This window comes from Hermetia illucens, chromosome 4 (assembly GCF_905115235.1).
Source record: "Hermetia illucens chromosome 4, iHerIll2.2.curated.20191125, whole genome shotgun sequence".
NCBI lineage: Eukaryota > Metazoa > Arthropoda > Insecta > Diptera > Stratiomyidae > Hermetia > Hermetia illucens.
The window spans coordinates 107,769,199-107,791,712 of NC_051852.1; the positions used below are offsets into that span (position 1 = coordinate 107,769,199).

Below are 22,514 nucleotides of genomic sequence, written 5' to 3' on the forward strand. Positions count from 1 at the left end.
AGTACCTGAATAGGCTTTTTTCAATTTCAGAATCGGTTCGGCCTCAAGTTTCCCCAGCTCAAATGGTTTTTTTCAGGCAGTGCAAATTTCTCCTCTTGATATCACTTCGTCAAGATCCTTCTACTAAATATAAATCTCATGCTTTTGGCCAGTAGCATTCTCTCCAAGTGAGTTCTTAACTTGGTTATGAAGGCCATCAGTTTTTCCCAAGCTAAATTTTTTCACCTCAAACATAAGATCACCTGTCTGGCCCCTTCGGATCTTGCTAGCAAATCTTTGAGGTCCGGTCAGCTTTGACTTTTTTCAATATATCCGCATAGACAGATTGCACTTGCAGGAGATAACAATTGCTCTTGGACGAATTCGCAACTTTGTTTTTTTCTTCACCTTTTTGTTAACGAATTTGATCCATCCACCATTCTTGTTCCCCTTAGAGGTCACCGATTCTATTGTCGACGCTCGCACGTGGCACAGGCTTTCTCCCTTCTGAAGTTTTAATTCCTCTCTTCGGAACGGTGGTGTGCCTTTTTTCCTCCTAAGCGATTGCTCATTGCCGCAGGTAGATGGTACTGCGATTTGGTGTCACCTGAGTCGCCTGTGTCACTATTGGAACAGTACGTTCCATGTTTTTAATAGGTTGGGGCATGTTGTGCTTGTCCTTCATAAACTCGGACAGCTCAATTATTTTTGATTCAAACTGCTCCGGGTCAGGCCTTTGCCGTTTGTAAGTCTTAGCCGAATTACTCCTTTTCATCACCTCTTCCTCCGTAAGATTTAATGTACTTTTCTACGTTTCGTTATCTGAGTACTGAAGGATTGAAGTGCTTCTCCTGAATGCGTTAATTTCTTGGTCTTGGAACAAATGCGATGAGTGTAGAAACCGTCTGAGTCGGTTAGCGATTTCCTTTCAACCTATCATTTTTTGCCCTCGTTATTGGTGTTCTTGGTAACATCTCACTTTGCTTCAACATCTCCTTCTCCAACTATAAATCACTGGTAGCATGATGAGCACATTATCCACCACCGAGGCAATACGAGGCGTCGTCGTGTCTGCTCATGTTAGTTCACCATCAGACTAACTGGTTGTGAGGCTACTTAATTCGGAAACAAGTAAGGATCATTGCCATTCAGCAAATTTGCCATGTCTCTCCGAGCTTATTTCAATTAAAATTCGGCGAACGAAATTTTATTTATATATGAAATAGGTTCTGGCGTAAGAAACTTTTGAAGAAATGTTCAAAAACCTCCCAAATTTTGACATAAATGTTTTCTAATTGAAACGCGGACCAGGAAGTATTTTTACCTATAACTTAAAAAGAGTAAAAGAAATTATCACCTTACCGGGGTCATCAACAAGAATTTAAGATTTGTGGGACAAGAGATGAGATGTTAGATAGATCCATCGGTAATTGCTTTGATTGGTAGAACTAGATTCAATAAAGCAAATATCCCATCAATTTGCATATAGTGTTGTATAAACGAAACAGGATTTATGGCTGTTAAATAACTAAATTCAAGGTTGGGGAACATTTTGCATCACTTTTCACTTATACGCGACTTAATTTAATGCATCATTGTTTACTTGTTATATTCCCAAAACAATGACATGTTCCGTCCACTAAGCAATTCAAAAAATGTATAACAACAATCAACATTTACACAACCTTCCCTAATACAAACATTTCATGCGAATTCCAACAAAGTGACCGCATCTTAGAGTAATGATATAATCAGACAGCGATCTCCGAAAACATCTTGTCGTGACCATAATGGAAAACAGTGGCGGACCCTCCCAGTGGCAATAACAACGAGGTAGCATTAACAACCATTAGAAACAATGCATCCATTAATAGATTTAATTATAGTTGGTGGTATCTATTTCCGTGGCCTGCGCACTAGGTAGATAGAAGATAGTTCTTCTCGACCTGGTTCTGGTGCGGGGTTAACTGAGTATGCAAATCCATAGACACTGTAACCTGAATCCTAGTGGCATCTCTAGTGAATCGTATTACCGCAATTTGAGTAGAAGCGGGTAAAGATATCCGTCAATATCTTGAGGGCAGTAAAGTACTCGATAGACACACTTCCGTGCATATATTGTGTATAGGGAGAGAGGCAAGAAAAGAAAGAGGATCCAGAAACCGAGGAAAATCCCGTTTTTCCCATGAAATGGCACAAAACCACGAGACGGTAGTCATTCAAGCGAATCTTTAGGGAACATTGTAGCGGATTGTCACAGCACAGTGCCTTCTGATCAGTTGAACGTTAGCTGCATCGAGATGTGTCTCTAAATGGATCACAGGTTATGGATTGGTAAGCAGAGATATTCCACAGAATGGGATGACTGTCCCAGAAAGCTTATATTGACTATATACAATATAATAGTCTACTTTGTTGCTTTTCATTTGCTTGAAAAAAAAGATAAAGGGAGAAATATTAAGCTCCATGTGAACCAGCATATATCACCGAATTAAGACGTCCTGGAAAGAGCATTTTCAACTCACTTTCATTTTTTGCAGAGTCCAGCTGTCTCAAAATCGAAAAAAAGGCCCATGCAATCTTCCAAATGAAGCAAATGGTGCCCTTTGTTTGTAATATTATATTTTACGGGAGATAAATTAAACCACGTTCATTTTTCACCACCTACAAAATAAGCTGCTCGTGTTAACTTTTGGATAGGTTGCTACAGGAAGTTGGTCCAGTCATTTAGCGTGGCAATTAAACTTAATGAGAAGAATTGCTATTTGCTTTTAATAACGTTGAGTTTCCAAGAACGATGCATCATGACATCCACTGAACAAAAAGTAGACCCATACCATCTATCGAAGCACCATATCCTGTATTTCCACGATCCTCTTCTCCGATTCGATAAATTCAGTATCTACTTTTCGACACTTCGGGTTCCACCTGTCTTTCCATGCACTTCACCTCAATGTCTTCAAAGGCACTTGCACTGATCACTTCAATAATGAACTCGCGGTCACTCAAGAAATCCACTGAATCCGCATTAGCGACTGCATATCCGCAGATCGGATAATCTTCTTTGAAGAAATCAATAACCATAAAATCGATGTAATCAGAAAATACTGCAATAAAAATGCGATACAGATCCGCGGTTTCTTTAGCGAAATTCCCCAGATTCTTAGTTTTTCCCTAGCTCGTCCCTCCACTCCATGAGGATAGTGGCGGCTCAGAGGCAATACGCGATGTCCGAAGGACTCAAGAAAGAATATCTGCGATCGAATTATTGGAATTTCCATGCACTGACTCTACTGAATTGTCTGAATTAATTGATTCCGATAGGCGCGCAACGCCAGACACAATTCCATGAAAAAAATAGTTCTATTTGCTTGTCTTGGTTCAGAACAGATCGCGATAGTCCCAACTGCGGGATTACAGTAATCAATAAAGTAACGTCTCAAGACAACTCGCAGCGAATGCTTACAAGAGCCCGAATTGACTGAGTCAAGACGTTTCAGACCCAAGACTCAAGACTCGTCTGAGTACGCCGCATGGTTCTCCTAGTGCTTCTCAGATGCAACATTACAACTATTGGATCTATAGTCATCCAGGTGAGCGCGGACTTTGCCGCGCGCCACTTACCTGTATCTCGCAGGCGACCAGGTGGAAACAGAACACTCGTCGAGGGGCACTCGGCCGGAAAGAAGGTGAACGGTGAAGCCGCGAGTTCACCACGATTTACTGAAGTTGTTTATTGTTTACCTTTTCAATTTACCACACTCTGGTTAGCGCATCGTACCTCAACCGGTCGCAATTCGAGTCAGCTGTGATGTAAGTTGATCATCCTCACTGATCTCGTGACTTATCTCGAGAATGGATGATAGGGCAGTTGATGCTCGTGCCACTGAGGAACTTCCTGCCAGGAGTAGATATGGTCGGAATGGATGGAAATTTTCACTTCTTCTTTCAACTATGACATAACACAACCCTAATCACATAAATATCTCATAAATTCAATCTTTATCCTGGACAATTTAATTCTAGAAAATTACCTCAGCAAATTTCAAATTTTTACATAATAGAGAGGACGAAAACGGCTATTTTGACTGGTTGGGATTTCAATAGAGAATCATCTTTTATCTGTTCAGTCACACGTCACTTTCCTCCACCTAATCCGTACTCTTTACATAAAAATTAAATGTAATCAGATTCGATTCAGCGCTTCGGCGATAAAACTTTAACAGACAAAGGAATCCAAATGTGATACTGGAAGTTACTGAACGTTTTCTTAGCCTCAAGCGAAACAATGAGGCTCATATTTTACGTTTTCGCTTTGCAGCAGTGAAGCAAATTTTGTTCATGATTCCGTAAATTAGATTAGACCCATTTAGTCAGAAGCTCATTAATATTCATCAGCAAAATAAATGGTGGCTTAATTTCAATCGAGAGGAAATTTCACGGCTTTTTTGCTTACGGCCAGTGTTTGATGTTTTCACTTTCAAATGGCGGTAAAAATAGAAGGTACGAGTACTCGATTTTTGTTGGTTTTTTTCTGCGAAAATAAATAAAAACTAGAAAAGTCTATTTATATATTTGGTTTAGATTTTAAGCAGCGAAAGCCAGATATTTTTATATAGTTTTTTGATTAAACTTAAGTTTGTTGGCTACGCTTTTTTTGCACCGAATGAAACACTTGTCGATGCAAATTCCTGTAAAAATATGAACCCGACGACATTTACTTAACAGAAACTGAAGACAGTATCTTTTGCATGGATCGAGATGAAAATCATCGGAATCTCTGTGAAGCATTACTTGACGACGAAGGCGGTCTAAATCAGCACGTTTAAATCACGCTTCCCTTGTACTTTCAGGGTTGTACCCAGCTTCTGGGGTTTTTTTCGTCTTGCGGCTATTGTTTTGTTTGACAAGCGACAAGCTCCACTTTGCTTCTGAACTCAGCATCTCCTACACGAGATTATGGGGTCCGATAATAACGTCGAAGATGCAGCTCAATCTTCCTCATTAAAGACTTCAGGCAATGATCAATAATATACTCCGGATCCTTGGGTATAGCGGCGCTTCAGAACAATTGGGAGGTTCATCTAAACCAAAGCGATGCTCAACCCATTTCCCAACACATGGGGTCTGTGCACGAGTTCAACGGCCCTTTTCGTTCGTTAGTAATAGTTCTGCGGGTGTTTGGAATCATTCCTGACGGATTAGCCTTCCTCCTCTGGTGGAATCAGCATGTCTGATTCGCTACAACATCTAAAAGGATCATCAAAGTAATGACAGACAATTCCTGCTGTTTATATTTTCTTATATACTTTGCACACCCTTGAAGCGAGTAGTCGCTATGCCGCATTTATGCCTTCTCTAGTCTACAGTATTGCCCACTGCTGCTACCTAGACAGGAGGCAGGTAGGTAGGTAGGTGGATATCGGTTTCCACCCAGAGGAGCCCAATTAGCGCTGTGGTGTGCCGCTTCGAATGCGCAAATCCATAGGACCGTGACTGCTGTGGTAAAACAAAGAAGGCAGAATGGCAGAGTCGCCTCAGACCTCAGAGCCAGCCCGTAGCATTCATGAAGGAAAGCAACTCTCCCACCCTGCAACTAGAGATTTCTCTTCGGTCCTCAAAAAATGCTTAAAAGTTTATCCTTCTTCTCCGCAGTTTCTGCGATACGACTTGTAGGGTATGCTAAGCCTGATGATATGGTCCCCTATAGGCTAGTGCCTCGTGTAGACCACCGTAATCCTGTATACATTTGCACACGTCTTTCATAAGATCGCTCGCGGTCGGATTTTGTTATAGATGGGGCAATTCTTCCTTGACTTGGTGCAGGTGGTGAACCTTCGCCATCTGAAGTCTGCGTCTGCTAAATACTGCGAGTAGATTCCATCCTTAACAATCGCCGGCAGGGCAAAGACTGTGCTCACCCAAGGATTGCCAAAGTAGGCCTTCGCCTGGCCAATCCGCTAGCCCGCTCATTCCATTCTATGCTGCTATGACCAGGAACCCACAAGCAGGTTGCCTTATGCGTGCGACCCAGATTATTCAGCGCGGTTTTCAGCACAGCCTCATAAGCCTGGAGGATGTTGCCGTTGAGTATAAGCCCTTAATGGTCGCTTAATTGTCACTCAGAATGGCTATATTACACTCGGGGCTCAAATTATGCCGCAGCCATCGACAGGCTTCCGATATCGTCAGTAGTTTTAGAATTGTGAGTCCTGGGCGTCCGTGCTACTCTGCTACGTGTGCGTATATTCGAGAAAACTCTTCCATTGACTTTATAGACCATCTTTGATCCGTAGGTGAAGAATATTGTGTCATAACCTTGCAACACGTCGCCGGTCTTCCACTCTGGACAGGTTGGAAAGTCCACAAGAAACTTTCCCGTGAAACTCGACTTGCTTGTCGTGTAGTCCGTGGGGAATGCCCAGAGTTTCTGAGGTATTTCATGTAGAATGCTACAATCCTGACTATTTAATGTGGAAGACTAGGGTGAGGGGATGTCGGAGCTTCTGCTGAGCAGACTACAAAGCCTCAGTAGCACCTGCAAATGCTCTTTTTCGAATCCTATTAAGTTTTGTTTTATTGTACTTTTTGCTAAGCGACTGCCACCAAAATGGTATGGTAGGATGGGACATATCATGGTTGTGTACATCTAGAGGGTGATCCTTGGCACTCCATTTCCTTGGAAATATTCTCTTGAATTTCGTTCATCACTATTAATCACAGTATCGGAGATGGCCCCACCCTTGGGTGTGCCTCTGTTCGCAGCTCTAGCCGAGTGGTTTTAATGGATTATCCCGGTTCGTATCATGGATATTATGCAATGCGAAAGGTACCCCTCCAATCCAATACCGGTCAAGGCTTCCTTGATGGCGTTGGTACTAACGTTGTGAATGCTCCCTCTGTATTCAGGAAAGCAGCTAGAGTGTGTTGCTTGTACTGCAATGACAGCTCAACCGTGCCAATTACCTCGTGGAGAGCCGTTTCTGTAGATTTGCCTTTAAGGTAGGCGTGCTGGGACTTAGAGAAATGATTTCTCTTCATAATCGTCCTTAAGTGGATGTCCAGGACGCGTTCTAGGGTTTTCAAAACGAAAGAGGTAAAGCTGATTAGTTGAAAGTGCTTTGTGGACTCATGGCCGCCCAGCCCTCTTTTGGAATGAAAACAAAATCCCCGTGATTGTGGTATGTATCCCAAAGAGATACAGCTCCGATAAGTCTCGACAACCCAGGGCACAACACTTTCACGCTGTCTCTAGCATGTCTCGCATTACGCCATTTGAGCCTGGAGATTTATATGTGGAGAAACTGTTTACAGTCCAGCTGATCTTATCCTGAGTAATTATCGATTTGATGGTCTCGCACTGCTGGGGCCACCGCATACCCTCAAAGCAAGGTTGTGATTCACAGTCCTCCTCGCTGGCGGGAAAATGCGTCCAAGTCAGCAGCTCCAAGACTTCACCAGAGGATCCCATTTAGGACCCTGTCGACTTTTTAAGAAAGGATGAGGTCCTGGTGCTTTAAATGTTCCGACAATAGTCCAACCAGGACCGTCTCTTGGCAGTCTTGATGGCTGATTTGTATTTCTTCAGGTAGTCCTGCTATGGCCTGCCTGTAGCGCATGTCGAAGATGTTCCTGGTGAGGTTCCGGAGGCGGAACAGATCTTCATTTGCACCACGGTGGCAAAGTCTTCTGCAGGGCGTGACATTTTAATGGCGGTAGCGTATGTTTTTCCGAGAACCTTGACCTTTGACTCCAGTTCGTCTATCATGCTACTCTTACCAATCTACGGGCCGGAGAGTTTGTTCTCAATAAGTTGACCAAACATCTTCTAGTCATTCCTTCTGGGGTCTCGGAAAGGGATGGAGAACTTAGCAGGGAGAACTAGATCTGAAAAAAAGCTCTGGTCAGACGCTTTGCCTAAGAATTCCATTGTCGCTTGGTACATAGATGATGATATAATTATTCCCGAGCTACTCCAAACCCTATGTCCTCCTTCGTGTTACAGTCTGTCAACAGATTGTCCTTCTTCACTGTGAAGGTGGATGTCAAATGTTGCAGTTTTTCAGGTGGAGCTGACCGGCCGTGAGCCATGTAGCCGACCACGACGAAGTTCTGATCCGGAGACAGAGAAACGTGCAGGCTATTCATGATGGGCATAAATTATCTAGGCCTGTCTCCATCAGTGTATTTTGTGCTGTGAAATAAATTATAATATTTACTTTCGAGCCCTTTGATAGTTCAGCCTCCTCCGATCCAGAGCTCCTATATCAATCAGACGCCGATGTCTTCCTCTAGGGCTAAGCCCAGCAGACTAGTTGAGGCGCACTTCGTGTGCTGCCGATGTATAACAGGGCGATATGAAGAAGGCGTAACAATCCAATTGGATCAAGGCCTTGAAGGTGTTAGAGCACTTCATTCAAGACCGTAACGGTACACTACAGGATTACAGGACCCTATCGGAGACAATGTGGTCAGCATTGCGTTCGTCCGAAATTATTACCCTGATTTGGCTTAGGTAATCATTCAGCTGAGTCGACTGACTGGTATCCGACGTCAAATCGCAATACAAACTCGAGTGCCACCAGTGAGATTTGAATCGCGACCTTCTGTGTGACAGCCTTGTGCTCTAATTACCCAGCTATCCGGACAACAGATTTTTATCCAACTTTCATTTACTTTAGTATGTTCGCAGGTCTCCCATATTTATTTAATGGTAACTCTAGCGACCGGACGTCTTCTCGATCGTTAGAGCTACTGTTACCGTTGTTTGACCTGCAGCTTCTTTGGAAAAAGACAAATTTTTTATCACCGTGGAAGGTTGTAATTCAAATCTCCTTGGAGGCAGAAAGATTTATATTCTGACTGGAAGTCGGAAGTGTGTGAGTCAAGTGCTGAGTATTTAAGCTCTTACGATCCTACCTAATATTTAAATAATCCGCAGAGCACCCCCTGCAACATCGACAACTTTTGCAGGATGGTGTACTTTTGTGTGGTTTCACCAGACTCTCCCCAGGTTATCTAGGCCTGCCAGCAATGGGAAGGTCCAGCGTTAGTAATGACGAACTACATAATCTACACTGATCTTTCTCCACCTACTTTTTCATTATCAGCTTTCCATAAACACGGATGGTGACCATACCGTCCTGGATCGCACACATTAATCCCTGCAACTCAACAAAGAGAACTCCAGTAAGCATCTTTTCGAAGAATGAAGATCTATTTCCGACTTACAAACAGCCAATTGCAGAGGACCCGCTTGCTCTTTGCTGGATAAAATTAGCGCATATCCAGCCGACAGTGATGTGATTTTGTACCTGAACCTTAACCACGCCCCTGCCTCCGATATCACGAGGCAGATTCATCCATTCTACGCCAGAATGCGAGCCGTGTATTCATTTAGTGCATTTATTTTAGTCTTTATTCTCTCCGTACACGGATGGGCTCTGAGATGCTGATACTCTCAGATGAATGCATCAACGTCTTGATACTCAGATATGTCAAGTTAATGATGGAGCCTAACTCCTAAGGTGGACACACATCTATTCATAAAGGTTTTGAATTCGGTTTGGCACCTGGTGTGCGTCACTATGATTTTCTACTCCAGGCACACGCTTCCTATATCGCTTTTCTTCCACACTCCGATGTATCCTACACGCAAGTAATTCGACCATAATTCCAATAAGGTAAGCAAATTACTGCCAAGTCTGCATTCCACTTTCGAATGGTCTATAAGAGCAGATCCTGAACCGCCCCACTGTGATTGAGATTGGCTTGTGCCAACGTCGAAACGCCGAATACCTATGATAAGGAGCCCGATATTCACGGATGCCCACATCATCGGTCCATATGGAAGAGGCTTAACTCCGGGCAAATGAGCGACAAAAAAGATTTTTTCTCTGCGGCCATCAATGGAAAAGCTTTTGGAATATTATCCACCATTTCCAACATTACATTTTATCATTGACTTCAACGGTGTCGATAATATCAAAGTCAGGGGTAAAACTAAACACAGCCGTCTGAAAATTCGCTATCCTAACGAAGTTCGTAATACTTGTAAATTAGCGTGGGTTCCAGAAGACATTAATCAAGGCCTTTTATTTAATAGTTACATACCTGTATTAAAACAAAGAAAGCTTTGCACTATGGTATATACGAGTATATATGAGATTTTGCGGTTGGGAAGTTTCTGAGAATGGATCGTGAAAGAAATGATCACTTTGGACCCTCGGTACTCCTGTCAAAACGTGTCAAAACTCATACCGCCTTCGGAAAGTACTAACCGATACCTTTCATTTAATACCACATATAACTGCACTTCATGAAAAAATGTACACCCCCCTTTTGCATGTAGCGTAGAATGTAGTAACGTAGAATGAAGTAACTCAATGTATGCGTGATCGTTCACAGTTTCCACCTTTCCTCGAGATTTGGTGTCAATCGCTATATCCGTTTCCGAGCAAAATGTCTGTGACACACAGACAGTAAACCGATTTTAAAAAGGTTTTGTTTTACACAAAACCTTAAAAATGTATCGAGCTTATAAGTGGGTCGAAGGACGTCAAGTTGGATCTAGAGAATACTTCAAGATTTAGAAAAGTTTTTGGACGATGTGTAAAGACATATGTCAATAGTCGATGGTCAGGGACCATCCTTAGTGGCGGGGCCGCAAATATTGAAACTCCATCGGCACACGATTGCTGGCCTCTATGCCAGCCAGGGGAATTTGGGGTCATTTCACAAAAAAAATCCTGTGTCCTTAACTGATGTGTAGGTCTGCACCGGAATCTAAACATAAAGCAAACAGGTTATATCCCGCGAACCTAACGAAAGATCAACGAGTTAAACCTAGAAATCGAAACAAATACCGCGATCGAGAGAGAAGATCCACGTCGGATAGCATCCTCACTTTATTCTTCTTCTACGAAAGCGTGAGGCGCGGCCTTTGTGTTCCTTCTCTGCCTGAACATCCACCGGTCATTTCATCGTACGATGTCCCTTAGTGTGAGCTTTGCGGCTTTAGAGCATAGGAGGGAAAGAGAAAGTCCCCAAATCAAATAAAATTGACTACATTTATAATTCATTTTTAAAGCGTAAGGATCAAACGCGGAATACGGAGAAAAACCCTACATAAAATAATAATTCCAAAAAAAGGTACTAAGAATAACTGTAAATAGAGTAAAGAAAGAAAAATATATAAAAAACAAGTCGGGAAACTTGAAGTTAAGCGTTTCAGGTATGGAAGGTTTTGTGTGTTTCTTATATAACCATATTTAAGTGGCCATTTGTGTCCTTTGTATGTGGATCGTAAGGTTTATGCATTTCGTTTGTTAAACTATTCATTTTAGTATGACATAGACATTCAAAGTCATTAAATTCAAGAAATTTACGTAGAAGTTACAACTTTGACCTATTATAGCCTGAACAGTTCAAACCGACAGGCCAGTCGCACCCCACTCATATTCCGGCCGCCGATCAACTGCAGGCTGTTCAGGCATAGCTGACAAGTTACAATGATCCCAAATTATCATCATCATCAACGGTGCAACAACCGATTCCGGTCCAGGTCCCGCTGATGTTGTTTTGATTAACCCTGACGAGATCATAATCGGTAAGACTTGAATCATCTCATTACAAAAACAAATTCCCCTTCTCTCCAGTCAGAAACAAACGTTGGGATTGCAAATAATAATATATAGGAGAAGCAAATCCATGCGAAAGCAAAAAGTCGGTGATCATTTCACTATATTAGCAAATTTAGCGCTTCCTGTTCACTTCTTGGGGACAGCGCAATGAAGCACAATTAGGAAATTGCTATGTTAAAATGGAAATGGGATTTGAACTTTTTGGGGAAAGATACAAAGTAGCAGTGGTTTCGAAACAAGATAAAATTAAGTTTTTAATATAAGGTAATGTCAGAATGGGAATTTGGAAATTAGAAGGAGTATATTGGAAGAGCTAATGGGTCCTTTCGATAATCAGCTTGTTACCGGACAAGGCGAATGAAAAGCAGGACGCTTTTAAAATTTCACTGCATCGAGCCGAAAAAATTCTCTAAAATAAGATATCTCAACAAATTGAATGGGGTGTTTAAGGCAACGGATATGTCGTTCGAGGCATTGTCGGGGAAGAAGAGTCCGACTTTTTGTGACGCCCCAAACAATTGGCAGAAATTACCATATATCAAAGATATTACAGATGGATTGGTGAGGGTTCTTCAGGAGGCCAAAGTACCTCTAGAAACGAGCGGGTTGTATAAGGTCCCATATATGTAAATGAAGTGATAAGCCGAAGACAACAGTTGTGTGTTCACCTGCAATGGATTATACCGGAAGTCTTATAAATGTGGAAGCACTACAATAATTTCAACAGAAATATGGATCACTTATTGAAGAAATAGATCGTATTTGGTTGTCCGAGTCTACAAGGGGGCAAGAATCTCATCACAAGGCAATAGAATAAGTGTTAGAGTGAAATTTTATATGAATTAGGGGAAGATTTAATTCTGTAATGATTATGAGTTTTAGCGTAGATGATGTAATTATTAAATGAAAATCCTCTGGTTTTTTCATAGCAATAGTTCGTATGTTAGAAGTCTCAAAAATCATTTCTCTTTCAACACCCAAAATGGTCCCTTTAATTTTGCTTGGAATTTACCAGCCTAAAAAGCAAGCCAATTTGCATATTCCATAGGAAAGTAATACTTGCATTTCTTCTTCCTATAAAAAGTAGCATCAATAAATCGAAAAAACCAGATTAATTCATCACATTCACCTTCGCGATTAGCATAGATACTCACTGTCCGCTAATCGATACTACACGCAGATATTATCGCGATATCACTTCGCACTTTTTGCAATCCCGTGTGATGCCGCACCCATAAAAAGTAGAAAGTTCCAATTCCGCGTGGAGAAAAGATGCATTTCTGCATGACAGCTCATTATGCAAAATGTGGGTCGAGATTTGTTTACTGGAAACTAAAGATATTCTTCGAGATAAACATGAAAAAGTAGTTCGGCTTCCGGATGGTGATGGAAACGTAAGAATGCAAACTATGCAAATGTTGTTATTAGAAATATGAATAGATTGCATCGTTGGATTCACTGCATTATGCAATACGCATTTAGGTAAAGGATGGAGTCAATTTGGCTGTTATGGATGATAATTTATGGTTGTGACGTCAAACTGACTGATTGCATACTACGCTATCTTCTCTTTTCCACTGTGTCAAAATGATTATGAGAAAACTAATTGTAAGAGAAAAATTGGAATGAGAACATAAACTTGTGAAACACTTTAGCGTGCTCTTAATCTAACCCTAGTTGACTGCTTAAAGGCATTCCTGATATCTAACGTCACCACCGTGTAAAACTTACTAATAGCCAATGTCTTCCTACTATAGTGTCGAGAACGATGGTGGTCATTATGAGTGTAGTGTTCACTCATTTGCCAGACTATCCGTCTCGCCAACGAGGTACTGGGTCAGGTCAACGATCGTACCTAACCCTTTACCTCGGAAGGTGGGCATACAACGCTGGCCAGGAAAATGTCCAGCTCGTCAATGTTTTCGATGAAAATTTGGTGCCTGGTGTTCCCACTCCAAGGCCAATGCGTTCAAGTCAAAGGGTAGTATAGGTCACAGGGCGAAACGTGGATTAGTACCCACGATGGAGCATTAAACCTGGCAAATGCCTGCTGAACCAAAACCAACAGCTCTACTACCAAATCCTATCTCCACCTCCACGTGGTGGCCGCTGGGAGCTCTTTCTTAACGAAAAGCTGCAGACGGAGAAGCATGAAGGCGAGTCTCCCGCGCCTAAAAACGGGACAAATTGTACCAACTGGTCCTCCAGGTTGGGGGTTGGGTAGGGCTGACAACCCTACATGGAAAACAACTTAGTACGAAGCCACAACAGGAGCCTCGGACTGGACAGATTACACAACGACGAACCCGGGAACGACAACGGAATAACGATTTGCGTATTTTCTCATGGAACGTGCACTCCCTGTACAGAGATGAAGCTGATGAGCAACTAGCCGATACGCTGTCCCAATATAAGGCTGATGTAACAGCGTTAGATGCGTTAGACAGGGACCAGTTTCCTGAAGAAGAGCCGCTACACCATATATTATAGTGGCAATCCAGTAAACCATGTGCTCGGAGTAGGTTTCTTAGTCAGCCAAAAAATGAAACCTGCTGTTATCGGCTTTGAAAACATGAACGAACGGCTATGCACTCTGCGCTTGCGAGGCAAGTTTAGAAATATAAGCCTCATTAACATTCACGCCCCTACAGAGGAGACTGCAGAGTCGGAGAAGAATACCTTCTAAGAGGCAGTAGAATGAACCCTCGAATCCTGTCCCAGATATGATATCAAAATCATACTTGGGGATTTTAACAGCCAAGTAGGGAAGGAGCCCGTATTCAGGCGATACGTTGGCTTCCATAGCTTGCACGAAAAAACAAATGATAACGGACTGCGGACTATTCAATTAGCAGGGTCACACGAAATGGTTGTTGGAAGTACCTGGTTTGCGCGGAAAGCGGTCCACAAACATAGATGGGCATCTCCAGACGGGACCACTTCAACCAAATTGACCACGTGTTGATTGAACGCCGCCACCTCAGCCTTGATGAAAGTCAGAACATATAGGGGGGCCAATATAGACTCGGATCCCTATCTCGTTGGCATGGTGTTCCGAGCTCGAATAACAACACCACCCAGAATTCCCTCTGACAATCAGGTGAGAGTTAACACTGAAGCCATCTACAACACAACCCTCCACGACACCTATAAGAGGGAAATGGATGCCGCAATAACCGCAGTCAACAGAGGACCTGGAAATGAAGCATCTACAAATGATCTTCACAACCACCTGAGGAACGTTATCATTGATACGGCCACAAACATACTTGGCCCCAGCCGCAAAAGGAGTCGGAACGGCTGGTTTGACGATGAATGTAAGCTAGCAACGGAACGGAAGAATACTGTATTTTTGGCCCCCTACATGAGGATGGACGATTCCGTAGCCTAAATAACGACGAAATCTATGAGCAATACCATGACCGTCCGGCTGTGGATAAAATCCGGCTCAATAGGTTACTCCTTATCTGCATGTATGGGCAACGGACAATGGGCAATTTGTATATCTAAGAACTGTGGTTTCTGCCGACGGTGGCACCGAACTAGATGTTGCCCAACGCATTAACAGCGCCGTTTTCGCTGCTTCCTCTAACATCTGGAAATGCAGTTAACTCAACACTAAGATCAAGTTGGGACTGTTCTATGCTAGTGTTCTTTCTGCATTGCGTTATAGGAGTAGCACATGGAAAGTGAACTCTACTGTTACCCAAAAATTTCAAGCTTTCGTCAATACCTGTCTACGTCGTATAATCGTAGTACGCTGGCCTGATACTAACTTAAACGAGGGACTTGGTCGGCGCCCAAACTCATATGCGATGTGATGGGAAGACGGAAGTGGCAGTGGATAGGTCACACATTGAGAAGGGGCGACAATTACGAGAAAGATCCTGAATGTATGCTGTACAAAGATTCAGATTTCAATGATAAAGGCCTGAACACAGGAAGCGGAAAATGCATGCTGACTAAGAGAAATCAAAAATCGATTTTATTCACATAAATCTCAACTACTGAGAAGCCATACACGATCTCTTTAATCAATGAGTCGGAGAGCTCGATATGAACAGCCGTTTCTCACTCCCCAGATCACCTCATCGTTCTTCGATACGAAAAATTACGAAAGAGGTATCTTCACGGTATTGGCATACAATTCGTGTTAACGAAAATACACTAGTTAGCTTTGGTTTGCGCATCGAAGTCGATGGGGAACCTAAAAGCCGCCCGAAGCAACAATGGCTTAATATGATAGATGGTGATTTGCTAGCCTCTCCGTTTACCCAGATCTGGCCTATAACCAAGAGATATGGATATGGGCACTACTGAGTGGGACAAAGGGTATCAGCAGACCAATTAATCCTAAAACCGCCAATTAGGAAGCGCTATGCGTACCGATGAGCGAGACTGAGTACCACATTCTAGTCAAAGCGTGTCAATGAGCAACAAACGTGCAGGTAATTGCATACCCCACTAGCATACGAACCTATTGTTTCAAGCTTTTCAGTTTCAGTTTTCTGACATTTTTCTTCGGAAGCTAAATTCTCCCTGCACCGATAACTATAAGAGTAACACGTTTCATGTTGTAAGATCAGGAAATCTTCAGCGGATTAGAGTCTTTTTAACGAGTTCAATCCAAACGATTTAAAATTGTGGGTTAACCAACTGCTAATCTCGAATCTACTTCATAAACTAGCATACCAAGAAGGCGGATTGATTTTTTGACTGCGAACCTCTGCATTCATTTGAGGTTTTCTAAAAATGGTATTGCGCTTATGATGGATGATCTAAACGCCCAAGTGGCGCCTTCATCATCATCAACGGCGCAACAACCGGTATCCGGTCAAGGCCTGCCTTAATAAGGAACTCCAGACACCCCGGTTTTGCGCCGAGGTCCACCAATTCGATATCCCTAAAAGCTGTCTGGCGTCCTGACCTACGCCATCGCTCCATCTTAGGCAGGGCTGCCTCGTCTTCTATTTCAACCATACATATTACCCTTATAGACTTTCCGGGCGGTATCATCCTCATCCATACGGATTAAGTGACCCGCCCACCGTAACCTATTGAGCCGAATTTTATCCACAACCGGACAGTCATGGTATCGCTCATAGGTTTCGCCATTGTGTAGGCTACGGAATCGTCCATCCTCATGTAGGGGGCCAAAAATTCTCCGGATAATTCTTCTCTCGAACGCGGCCAAGAGTTCGCAATTTTTCTTGCTAAGAACCCAAGTTTCCGAGGAATACATGAGGACTGGCAAGATCATTGTCTTGCACAATAAGAGCTTTAATCCTCTGATGAGACGTTTCGAGCGGAACAGTTTTTGTAAGCTGAAATAGGCTCTATTAGCTGACAGCAACCGTGCGCGGATTTCCTCATCGTAGCTATTATCGGTTGTGATTTTCGACTCAAGATAAGAGAAATTGTCAACGGTCTCAAAGTTGTAATCTCCTATCCTTATTCTTCTTCGTGTTTGTGTTTGATCAGTGCGGTTTAATGTTGTTGATTGATTCGTCTTCGGTGCTGACGTTGTCACCATATCTTTTATCTTGCCTTCATTGATGTGCAGCCCAGGATCTCGCGCCGATTACCGCCTGCTCGATCTGGAGGAAGGCAGTTTGTACGTCTCGGGTGGTTCTTCCCATGATGTCGATATCGTCAGTATAAGCCAGTAGTTGGGTGGACTTAAAGAGGATCGTACCTCTTGCATTTACCCCAGCATCACGGATCACTTTCTCGAGGGCCAGGTTAAAGAGGACCCATGATAGGGCATCCCCTTTTCGTAGACCGTTGTTGATGTCGAATGGTCTTGAGAGTGATCCTGCTGCTTTTATCTGGCCTCGCACATTGGTCAGGGTCAGCCTAGTCAGTTTTATTAATTTCGTCGGGATATCGAATTCTCTCATGGCCGTGTACAGTTTTATCTTGGCTATGCTATCATAGGCGGCTTTAAAGTCGATGAACAGATGGTGCAACTGTTGTCCATATTCCAACAGTTTTTCCATCGCTTGCGCAGAGAGACACGTAGCATATGGTATGTTATTATTGAGCTGGGTAAGGAGGCAGAAAAGTATTCCGAATCACGAAGGAACTTGAACGGTAGATTCGGCATCCACTGTGACCAGCCGTTGAAAAGATGAGCGGAGCATTTCACTACGATTCTCAGTCATTTAACGCCCTTTCAAACAGGAGTCAAATCACCTGAACTATCAATGACTTCAATGTCTAATCCTTATAAAAATATTCCTTGCATTTTTTGCTGTTTCTGCAGAGTCACTATTTTCAGTTATCCATAAAGATCCATGACTTGACGAAAGGGTAAGCAAATGACGCCAACATAGTCGAGATGTTCGAGATGCTTGAAGAAGGATCTAATAGTCCATCGTCCGGTTCTGACGTTATTGCTGTGGATAGTAGCCTCTGCTTCCCTGACCAATGCGTATTTTATCATGGCGCACATTACCCTGAGCTTCCCGTGATTTCGTCCTGTATGAGAGCCCGAGTACATCACACTCGGCACCACTCGCTGGGATCAATAGAGCCTTCAATTCCGTACGTTTATCAATCCGCTTTCGTAATGCCTTAGGCAGCTAGATCTTGTGACGCCTTTTTGGCAAATGACCGACCACCTGAGTAGCGCCTGAGAAATGAATATTTTTTATGGTGGCCGAATATTCATCAGCATTCTCAGGCAAACACGCGATCAGCTGGATAGCTTTTCCACTGGACACTGGGGTCTTACAGTCAGAAGTCGAATGTTATCACTTCCAAATATAAAATTCCGCCCGTCCAACCCTGCTGATAAATCGGTTTCCCATGACGGTATTCTGCCTATCCGTTAAGAATACTCCGGGAGTAGTAAGTATATCCACCGTCCCTTTCCACTGAGGCGCAAATAGACAGCTCCAACCAAAATCTTTTCTTAGGATCTGTAATAGAGAGAGTGAGGGACAGTCTAGTAGCTAGGCTCGTTCTTCTTAAGAGCTATTTTTTAAAAAGGTTATAAGGAAGCCATGTATGTTTTGTGATATCCACTGACGCAATTCCAAGGATATAATGAAGAAATTATGTACTTCTGTTAATTCATACAGGAATTGCCCGATTGTAGCGGTGATTCGTTATCAATGTTTTCTGATGTCGTTTCGGTATAAGCAATGTTACACAGCATATATTTCGTTTTATCTAAAAATTGTGTTATATAGACTCAAAGCCCTCTTTAGATTGACCAAAATATTCTTATAATAATATCAAGAAAGATATTTTTAAGCTTCCGGTATATTCCGGGATAGTTGGGGAATTTAAATTTGTCAGAAAACCTTTTGTACACGCTTCCTGTAGTTAGATAATCAAACGTTAGCCAGTCACCAGACACAGATGCATAAGCGAATAGATAACAGCATAAGAAACAAGAAGCAGCGAGACAGGTGATTTTCTAACATTTCCTTCTAGCCTGAGAGATCTACACTCAGATAGAACATGGAATAGGTAAATGCATCTAATGAAATACGCAAACAGTATCGAGCATCAGATACTTGAATATCTATCTACGCATTCATATGATATCTGAAATTGCGCATCTTCCTCGCTAGTGGCTAAGTTGCAACGGAAGAAACCTGTTATATCTGGTGACTTGATAATAGAAGCATCACGCAGCGAGATATCTAGGGCCTCCGCTGTTACATTGTGTCTTGGAAGCCTGTAAGATACATTGGAAAACAGTTATTTGCGATTTAATTAAGCTTTAATGCAACTGACTGCCCTCTTTTGCAAAGTGGGTCTACAGATATTGTTTTATGCAAGTAGGTTAACAGAAGGTGATTTGATATGCAGAAAAACTGTTCCCATGTGCATTGTGTGCTGAGTGAGTTTCACTGATGCAACATAATAATCGTTTTCAGTTCATAAAGGCGCGAAAATGGACGAAAACTTTTTATTATGATTATAGGTTTGACTAGGAGGGTTCCAGTATGATTTCTTTGTTCCCATGGATAATGCTACTGCGCATCATCTGTGACCAATGCTGCTCGCATCCGCATCTGTCTAATTTAAATCTGACTAAATGGATGCAAGTTTCCCTGCCATTTTATGCTGAATGAGGACCATGTAGTTTCCGCTGCAGAATGTTGACTAAATTTGCATTTAAAGCCAGCTGCTGGCAAATAGTGTAGTAGTAACTATCGAAACAGTATTTCCATATATCTATACGCATTTTAGTGGGAAGGTACTAAAAAAAGCATTCAGGCTACAGGGCTGGTTAGGGCACGCAGTTTTCTGCTCTGCTATGCTGACGCCTAAGGAGCACATCCAGATATTTGGGTTTCAACACCCGATCTTATTCAATTTGCAACCCGCTGAGGGCACAACCGGGATGTCTGGGCGCAAAACCGGGATGTCTGGGGTTCCTAATTAAGGCAGGCCTAGACCGGATACCGGTTGTTGCGCCGTTAATGATGATGATGGTGAGGGCGTAATCTATTGCAAAATTAAGTTTGAAAGACGGAAATGTCGATCTTACCCACAGTTTCATATTAGCTAGCACTGTGCCATATGTACATGTAATATATTTAGATGTATGTTGCGATAGACCTGGATTATTTTTAGATACACGGATTTAGAAGCAATACACGTCAAAAGTCCCCATTTTTCCAAACTGGCAACAATCAACCCAGGATGTTTGTTTGATGATTTGCAGCATTCGTGTTCACTACAAATGACACCCAACATAAGGCCTAAAAACGATAAATTATATAAACGTCTGGAGCTCTTTTTTTTGGACCTAAAATTCTTTTTGGATTATCGGAGAAAGGTGACATCAGTTAGAGAGAGCTTAATTTTGCTAAGTTTGCGCCGTTCAGGATAGAAGTGTCTAAGGCAAAAGCGTGTATTGCACAAAACATAGGAAGCGCCTGCTTGATCAACCCTAAAAGCTGGGATTGGTATAGGATTGAAATCGTGATAGAAACTTTGAACCGAGCCTGAGCGCGAATTTGATGCTGGATTATTCCTTATGGCAACTGCAAGTCATGCTCTAATTGGTATACAGTTTCGGAAATAATACTGACTGCGGGATTCCGGTTCAAGATGAGAAACATATCATTAGCACAGTGGTACGCTTCAATGAAGACTTACGATCGAAAGGAGGACGATGCGTCCTTAGGTAATTGAATGTAGTACCTAAAGGTGACATTGTGAATTGGGTTTCAACAAAATGTACAAGCACGCTTTCATTTTCCCTGAAAAGGATCATCATCTAAATGCCTTGGTGGTAATTGTGGGAATCCAAGATCTCCGTGAGTCGGAATAGTGGATGTTTGTAAATGTTCCGTAAAGGAAGAACCATCTTGAATACAGCAATTGGGGGGTCTACTGTCGTACTTGAAAAGTCTGATCGATAGAAAGCCGGTTTATTTCCGCTCTGAATTCGCGCAGAGTTTAAATTACACCCCCATCTGCTCTTCATCGAGAAAGCTTTTGACCGTCAACATGGAGTGTATCTGGATTGTGTGGATACCCTGAAGGGGCATCCCGGAGAAACTGATAGCTATAATTAGTGCGAAATATGATAGCCCAATATGACATTGGTTGCATCAAGGTAAAATCTCAGAAGGATTTGAAGTAGAAAATGGAGTCGATTAAATGGCATATAGGCGTGGTTGATGCTCGATGCCCATTCTCGTTCACTAGATCATGTTCTGAGTGGCTGTCGTACGGAAGGACACGGTTCAAACCTCACTGGTGGCAGTGACGTCGGATACTAGTCGACTCAGCTGTGAATGAGTATCTGAGTAAATCAGGGTAATAATCTCGGACGAGCGCAATGCTGACCATATTGCGTCCTATAGGGTGCTGTAATCCTGTAGTGTACCATTACAGTCTTGAATAAACAGACTTCAAGGCCCTGATCCAGTTGAATTGTTGCACCAACGATTATTATTATTATCTTGTTTAGGATGGTGACCTCCGTCTTCTCTCGTCGAGTAATAGATCTTGGCAAAACGACTGTAGATTTGCAGAAGCAAGTAGGCTGAGTCGAACTGAGATAAGTTGAGAAGAATCCGAAGTTCTCTGTCTCATTATCTTAGTCTGGCAGTTCATCGCATTCTTTCTATTTGCTTTGGTGCGAAGAAAATTGAAGAGGTGTAGCAGTTTTTATATCCAGGTAACGATGGCAACGAGTTTATGCCTCTCTAAGCATTAGTAGAGGCAAGTCTGCTATCGCAAAAAGAACTTGAGGTTATTCTGCGTCAATGATCTCTATGTGCTACTATACGGGAGCAGGGCAGGAAAGACTGACAATTCCATCGGGAACTATAACATCGAATTGAATCCAGTATCCCATAGTGGTGTGGGAAATCCTGCTGCTATGTGGAGTAGAATAGCAGAGGAGAAGTGCAAACTTCAAGGGAGTTGTCAACGATGGGGTAGAGGTCGAAGAGGGCTTTAATTGCCGACTACTATAATCCAGTTTCAGATTACTTTGCTGTATGAAATCCCTCCTTTGTACTGATAGGGGAGGGGGATATCAGCGGCGAATATGACTGCCGTAATCTTGTATGGAATTGCACCCGTCTGACACAAGAACTCTTCCGACGAGGTTTTGTTGTAGGCGGGTCAAATTCTCCTCCATTTGGCGCAGGTCGTGAGCCTTCGCCATATGAGGTCCACGGCTACTAATTAGTGTAGATTCCACCTTTATCAGTCGCTAGCAGAACACAGACTGTGCTCACCGAAGGGCTGCCAAGAGCAGAGCCCCGCCTAATCAGTCCATCAGCCCGCTCATTTCCCTCTATGTTACTATAATCGGGAACCCGGAGGAGGATGACCTTGAGTGTGCCACTCCACCAGCCCGGAGGATGTTACCGTTGAGTACAAGGCCTAAATGTGGGCTTGACTGTCAGT

General features: G+C 42.7%; 1 protein-coding gene across 3 annotated transcripts in view; it reads right to left on the bottom strand.

The window, feature by feature from the left end:
* LOC119655320 (calpain-11-like) overlaps window positions 1-3,492 on the bottom strand; it is a 142,810-nt gene extending 139,318 nt beyond the window's left edge. For 2 of the 3 annotated variants that reach the window (XM_038061158.1, XM_038061159.1), the window contains exon 1: window positions 2,817-3,492. The gene's annotated coding sequence lies outside the window, so the exon portion shown is untranslated. Of the gene's footprint in view, window positions 1-2,504; window positions 2,525-2,816 lie in introns of those variants that run through there. The other variant, XM_038061156.1, reaches the window with a different exon arrangement.
* Window positions 3,493-22,514: the final 19,022 nt, after the last annotated feature.